The sequence below is a fragment of the Anneissia japonica genome, unplaced genomic scaffold (assembly GCF_011630105.1).
Source record: "Anneissia japonica isolate Jap-2015-1 unplaced genomic scaffold, ASM1163010v1 scaffold287945_len1679841_cov205, whole genome shotgun sequence".
Classification (NCBI taxonomy): Eukaryota; Metazoa; Echinodermata; class Crinoidea; order Comatulida; family Comatulidae; genus Anneissia; species Anneissia japonica.
Window position 1 is genome coordinate 356,722 of NW_022753015.1, and position 7,822 is coordinate 364,543.

The 7,822-nt window shown below is 30.1% G+C and overlaps 1 protein-coding gene across 1 annotated transcript in view; it reads left to right on the forward strand.

Moving 5' to 3' along the window:
- Positions 1 to 4,292: 4,292 nt before the first annotated feature.
- The window catches only part of LOC117122663 (LHFPL tetraspan subfamily member 2a protein-like), a 23,290-nt gene continuing 19,760 nt past the window's right edge, over positions 4,293 to 7,822 (forward strand). Inside the window, exon 1 of the mRNA XM_033268345.1 lies at positions 4,293 to 4,425. The gene's annotated coding sequence lies outside the window, so the exon portion shown is untranslated. The remainder of the gene's footprint in view (positions 4,426 to 7,822) is intronic.

The window sequence follows — 7,822 nt, forward strand, 5'->3', positions numbered from 1 at the left end:
AGTAACTATCATATATAAACTAACAATTGTTGGATAAAACATGATATATTTTAAAAGTGTTAAGATCCTAAAATGATTTGTAGTAGTAATTAAAATAAATAACTTGATAATAATTGCTAGATAATAAAATGAAAGTTGTAAAATGATATGAGTTGTTTTTATATATTATAAAACAAATCAAATGGTATTTTGTTTAATATTTTTTTTACATGGATCAAATTATCAACTTCAATCTATGACTGATTGTTAACAAACATATTTATTTATGTTGACTTTATTCCACTTCATCCAATCTAAAGGTCATTGACCACATACAGACTGACCAAATACAAATGAGGCCAACAGGTCATCTCAATCCATTAGCTTCTATCCATCTCAAATTATATGTTTATACTACATATCTCAAACTTATAATTTAAGAAACTGTCAACAGTATTGAATAGGCTTGAATATTATTTAATAATAATTAATAATGCTATATAATATTATGATAAATAATAAAAAGATTATTTAAACAATATTTTGTATAAAAAAATGAATTGCATATTTATTGTTCACTTTAAATTGGAAGTATTTTATTTTAATATTCATTTTTACTTAATTTACCAATTTAGCTCATCCATTGATTTTCCATTTTAAAACAAAATTCCGAAGGTTTCTTTCATTAACTTTCTGTAAGACAGACAAAAAACACAACTGAAATGGACTGCTAAAATAAAAACTCCAACATTAAGATTGAGATCCTGATTTACAAACTGTAACAACTGGTCTTACAATTACTTATTGATTCAATTATTTACATATCAAACACTTCACTAACACATTCACAACACCTCAAACCAGCCTTATTTGTGTTAAAATGTGTATACCATCTATTTTATGTGGTTAATAAATTACTGCTATAATCTAGTAGCTCTCTTTAAATCTCTTGTACCAGTACCTATATAGCATTTATAATGTTTGAACATACTTGGCTTGTGACTTAGGGTTTGAGTCCATTATTTTGTAACATCTGTATTGTAAAATATTAAGTTTCTGCATCATTATATTGTAAAGGCAGCATTGCAGACACCACAACAGTATGTTTATTATTATCATTTATGTTTATATAAGCCTACATCTTTCACCATTTTGCTCACAGACATGAAATGACCTAATAACATAATTAATTTTAATGATATGAAAATAATTTATATTAATTTCTTTAAGACAATTATGGTTTATTTTATGTAACTCTACCATTTTTTTTAATGAGTACACAGAGGCAGATTCAAGAGGAAGGGGCAGCTGGCCTGTCATCCCCCAATTTTTTGGCAAATATAAAAAATGGAGAAAGGAAATTTGTATTTGAGTTTGACTACCATTTTTGACCATCTAAAAGTGCCATAACTACCTCAGCCTGAACCATGCTTCATCACCGAAAATGGAGTGTGACTTACTAATTCAGGGATTAAAACAGCTTTTCTCTCATAGTTTGTTAAAGATTAAAAACAAGGAAAAGGTAAGTTTCTCCTCTTCTTCATATTAATCTATGCCTATTGACTCTTCTTCGTTTTTTTTTTTTTTCAGTTGTTGTATTTATAACCAGTACCTCATTATGTGGTATTGCTTTGTGTGATTGATTTTCTTTTTATTACATTTTTTGACAGGAAGCCAGTAGAAGTCACTTATCAGCTATCAGTCCACTATTATAACTAATTTTTGAGAATAAAAGAATTAAATTTAGCAGAATCACAGTCTAATGATTATGAATGAAGCATCAATCATCAATCATGATTTCATTTTATGATAATAGTGTTTATTTTGTATGAATACAATCACTTATTTGTAATCATGTTTCTGTAGAAACATTTCGATGGTTAAAGAGTTTATTATGAAGACAGACTTTGACCAAAAGTTTGTGAATCAAGTTCCCAAAACCTTGCATTGTATTCTTTATAATTTCCAGAATTTCACAATGATTTTGTTCTACGAAAGCAATAAAAGGAGTAAATTATTCCTTCCTTGTAAAAGAAACGTGATTAAATTATAATGATATTTCATTGCATCTGCACTATATAATGAATAAGGATGTGGTCAACTCTTACAGAAATACACCAACATTTGCCTGTCGTGATAAATAGAAAACCCAGTTCTTTAACCTGACCCAGTATCACTGTATACAAAATAGAAATTTTATTAATTCATCTGTTCAATTTATTAAAAATGTATTTATTATTTATCCTGCCAATGGCAGCCTGTGAAAACAAGATCATCTTCTTCAAAATTGTATAATTCATTTACAAATCATAACTTCGATTCTACAAACCATGTGCAGTATATAAAATAAACGCAGAAATACCATTATTAACCAAATATTAGTTCTGTGATTTAATATTGTTTTGACATTTACACTTACTTTTTTACAAAAACCAGTAAAACTCTGTTGAGGCTCAGTATGTTATTTTTTGGTTTTTTCCGATTTCAGGCTCAAATGTTTGTTCTTATTTTGTTCTTATTTTTACAATCTTTTAAAACATAGGAAATCATTATTGTACAGCAGTATTACAGTGCTATATTATAGAAGGTACCCATTTTATAAGAACACCGAGTCTAAAATTGCTTAAAACTAAGAACAACATGCGAACAAATTGAGACAGAGTTAAAATGTCAAATGTGGTTTTATTATTTTTTTTAAATTAGAAAAACCTACAAATCATATCTATACCTTAGGTGCAGTAGCTGTGACTATGTAACACTCTTATTAAAAAAGTGTAAATTAAGTTAGTCTAGTGGATTACAATAGAGCTGTGATTTAGTTGGTACATAGATTAAAAGAAGATCATATAGTATTCATTACAAATTATTATTAAAAGTTTTGGCTTATGCAATGCTGTGAAAACAGTTCATCAAAATAAACAAAACTGCATGCAATCACTTTCGACAACACTCATAAAATCAAAGTTTTTACCCGAAAACAATGGTTCTTGTTTTCGTTACAGTACCTAATTCAAATATGGTCCATTACTTGTAAAACTCACCTGAGGCACTAAAGATCAGTTCATTGTTGGGCGAGTAAATGTTTACTTAACAATGCTTCAATTAATCAGGACATTTGCTTCGTTTGATTACTGTAAATTAAAATGAGCAGCTCTAGGATCCTTTTCCACTTTGGCTCCATAAATGGATAAAAGGGTTTGCTGAAGCAAAATGGTGGCTCATTGTAACAAAGGGACCAAAGTTCATCCACCCGATATTCCGAGGGAAAAGGCGTAATCGTTGTATGAAATTGTACATGCAATATGACACCTTCGGTTTGCAGGCCTACATTGTTAATGACCTTGAATCTGACTATATGTCTTTGCCATCATTTCTACAATGTGATTAAATCTAATTAGTGAATGTTTATAAATCTAATTATATTGTTTAGTACTGTAATGCAATAATTTACAGTTAATATTAATATTATATAATTGTGACATAATTGATAATTGCTATGTATATTTTTTATTTCTTTTAAATTATGAAAATTTGGTGAACAATAGGCTATCTGGGGAGGCCAGATAGCCATATAGTCACCATGACTGATGGTGGGTAATAATTAGTCTTCCCCTTAACTTAATCTATAGACAACAAAATAAATATAGGGCAACAAAATAAATAAATATAAAAATAAATAAAATGCATACAAGACAGAAAAGGGTATATTTATTTAATTTAAATATCAATTCACTCAATTAATTTATACTTTCACTGTAAATTTATTATGTTTATTATCATTTATTCATTAGTTTTACCCCATTTTCTATAAGTCTACTCTTAAATTGTATTTATTTTACTCCAGACTGTACCCATATTTTACACAAAATAAATATTTACTAAACATTTGGTACTTAACTTATCTATCCAAATAGAATAAGATACTTAGTGTTAGAAAAAGAGGTAACTTGGAACAAACGTGGGCACAAAAAAAAAACCTGATATGACCTTTTTTGTGAAGTATGAATGGCCTAAGGCAATGATTAGCCAACCTCTCACGGGAACGTTTTCAATTGTTTTGTAATCCTTAAATTTTTTTATCTTTATTATTTTCTTTCAAGATTCAACAATACTGTCTGGATCTGTACTTTTTGTGTAACTATATATGTAACCATGGAGGTATAATGTAACCATGACATACCCTAATAAACTTCCCTTTTCTGCAAATAATAATACTGTCATGATCCACAAAAAAGTACAGTCACAATTATGACATCATAGTTGTTCAACCAATCAGAGTCCGGGTTTGAGTAACATAGAGATTGGCAATCTGGCCAGTGTGTGTCATTTGAAGTGTGGAACCCATTGAGAGAGGAGTGTAAGGAAATAGGTAACACAGTCGGAACCTCATGTTTATGATATTCTACTGACATTCAAGAAAGCATATTATACAGTTTACTTTAGCAGGTAGGTTTTAGTTGCATCTTTGATAACATTTCCACTCTTTGTTTACATCTACATGGCAGCATGCAGACGGCGAAATTGTAAACAAGGAGAGATGAGATGGTGAAGCTGACTGATAATGGTATTTCAAGGTTTCTCCTCTTGCAAGAAAATTCGATACATTTGTCTATTTTTAGCGACAGCATGCTTTAGGCTACCAATGGCAAATAATAAAAGATTAAGCAACTATGGAAACCAAAGCAGGAAAGCAAATTAAAGGCTACTGTATAGTAGGAGAAAGTATACATTAATTTATTCATAATGATGCATGTGCTAAGCATTCATATATAGGCCTGAATACAAGTCAACAGTGATATGGTATGCACTGATGATAGTGTAAATATGACACACCTACTGTATCTAATGTGTTTATCCACGGAGAAATTTTATCTGTATATCTATAGTACTTATAGTCATTTGATTTGAATTTCCTTTTAACTAAAACCAACATTGCAAAATTTATTTATTTATTTTATTATTTAATGAATTTATAGTCATTGGTAAATTCATCTGTAAGTCAATAGTTTTTATTAAAATGAAACTGAAACTTAATTAAAATTATTACAATTAATATATAAGAATTTTAGTTTTTGTTGTTTGTTTTATTATGTGATGATTGTAGTAATTTGTTTGTTACTTGATTTTTACCCTTTTGTTTTGATTTCTGTTTCATAACTTATAACATCTGTTAGCTTTGCTGAAATACTGTACACCATTAAATTGAACAAGTGCCATAATTAAATAATTTTTAAAATTATTATTATATTTACTATATTCAGTGTTTGTTTTTTGTTGCTAATCAAAAAATGCTAGAATTTGTGGACTTTGCTACTTTGGCCTGTGTCCACCAGAGTCCATTACAAATGGTGTTACCTGACTATAATGACTTGATCAGAAAAAGCTGATGGTCATTAATAAAACAAAGAAAAAGCCATTAATATTATACAAAGAAGAAAAATACCTTTTTTCATTAGTCTATTAATTTGAATAGCATTCAATAAAAAAAACTATTAGTATTTCTAGTTTATAACAGTGACATAATAAAGACTTCTTGTTTCCTAATTATGTATGGGGTAAAGTCTCCAAATCTCTCCCTGTACCATGATATGTTTGTCATCTAAGAGGCTACACAAAGACCTTGTCAACACATAATTTTACTTCTGATCCTTTCCTTGTTCAGTAGGCTTTTGAGGAATATTTAATGTTAAGCATACTGTAAAGTCGACACCAGGTGTTTAACATACAGCTAATGGAAAATTGGATCATGGGATAGCTTGATCCTTAGATTTATAGATAAGCCTGTAATTCTTGGAGACGCTGTCAGAAAGGATTGAAGCTGGTTGGCAAAAGACTGCATAAATAGGAACAGAATACAGCATAAATGAATAAAAGTATTATTATTTGGCACAGATTTAGCTACATTGAACATAGTAGATTCCCAGGATAAAAAGTTAATAAATGCTTGAAGACCGTTTATACATTTAAATACAAACAAATAAATATCCAAGTTGATCAGAAAATAATCAGAAAAGTAAAACAAACTAATGGAAGTGCTTAACTTAGAGTAGGATCAAAAATTAATAATTTAAATGTTAGGAAAATATTAAAGGTATAAGGGATTTGTGGACAATTCGACTAGACTTTTTAAAGCTTGTAATAGCGAACCCACTGCCTGTCAATCATGATGATTTCGAATAAAAATAAAATTTTATTTTTGGCCAATTAGCTCACCCACCACCACAAAAAAAAATTGAAATTTCAGAAAAAAATAAAAGTTCTTTATTTTTATTACATCTGCCGCTGCCTTGAAATCTCCAAAAATAAGATATGTATAATATTTCTTCCTATATAAATTTAAAGCAATTATCCATCACATTGCTAAACTGTTTACATTCAACAATAACATTTTATTTTCTTCTTCATCTGGAATGTCTTTGGCAAAACCGTTATTCAGTGTAAACACCAAGGATAGCCCACGAAAGTCTAGACGAAGACTTATGTCCAGTGGGGTCCTTCTGGTGGTGATTGGGCAGTACACCGGGAGAAAATCCCCTACTCTTTTCCGAAGAGTGTACTGCATTCTTTAACGTGCACATGGGCCATAATGCACACGGGACCAACGGCTTAATTCGTCTCATCCGAAAGACGGTGCACTATTGTAACTTGTATTTCAGCCCTCAAGCTGAAACACAAGGAGAGGCAGCGATGGGAATTGAACCGGGGACCTAGAGATCTCCATGGTTTAGCGCATACACAGCGGCTACCACCAGATTAGCCGACTGAGCTAAGCTGTTCTATAAAAAAAAAAATAAGTTGGCAATACGAGGTAGAAAGAAAGTCTCGCCTTAGGAAAATAAAAGGTTGAGGGGGTCTTTCGGATAATATCCAAACTGATTTTGATGGATAGACTGCACGCTGGGTGTTCTTTTTAAATTTAAAAAGGGTAGTGTCACCAATAACAAGAGTATTTAGTCAGCACTTGGCAGACCTCACTTGAAGACAATTGTTATTGTTAAAGTCCGCAACAGCCACCACTTGAAAAGAAAAGGTATATTATGTCTGTATCTAGATTTATATATGGGTAAAGATATCAGTCTCTCTCCAGCTTTATGGATAAATAAGTGGTAAACCAAGTCTTAATTAACAAGTTTTATAGAATAAATGCTCAAATGTGGTTTCAATTTTAACAATACAATAAAGCATTTTAAAGTTATCTAGCTTTTTTTTAAGTTGTGGTGGAATAACAAATTACATGTAGTAGGCCTATACATATTCCCATAGGTTAAAAAAAAACCCTATTTTTTTAGAGGTCTTTCGTTATAGATCACTTTGTTACTAATTCTGAAGAATGGATTTTTCTGGTGAACTGATCCAGAGAAACAAGCCTAAAAGAGCCTATTAAGAGTCCATTGTAAGTTGTGATGTATTTTATTAAGGCTGTATAGGCATTGGCCATTGTGTAGTAATCGCAGCCTACCAGTGTATTGTTACTTCTAAAGGCAGAAGGTAATCTGAGCAATCTTTAGGCAATAATACACTAACAGAAAGAGTATCTATGAATTAATTTTATCTCTTGGATATCTGCAAGTAAACGCTCTATTGGTTTTGCTCCATTTGTCATTTTTTCTCGGTCTAAATTAAGGTTTATACCTGTTTTCAACTACTAACACCATCCATCCTTCATTATTACAAAGAAAATAAAAGATAATATTTTTTTTTATATTTGTTTTAGAATGAAACAAAAATTGATACCCCAACAATTTATAGATCTATATAATGGTATTTAACAATATACAGTTATTGTATATATTTGGTGTCTTTACAGTATGCTTAACTTTAAATATAAATTTTTAGATATATC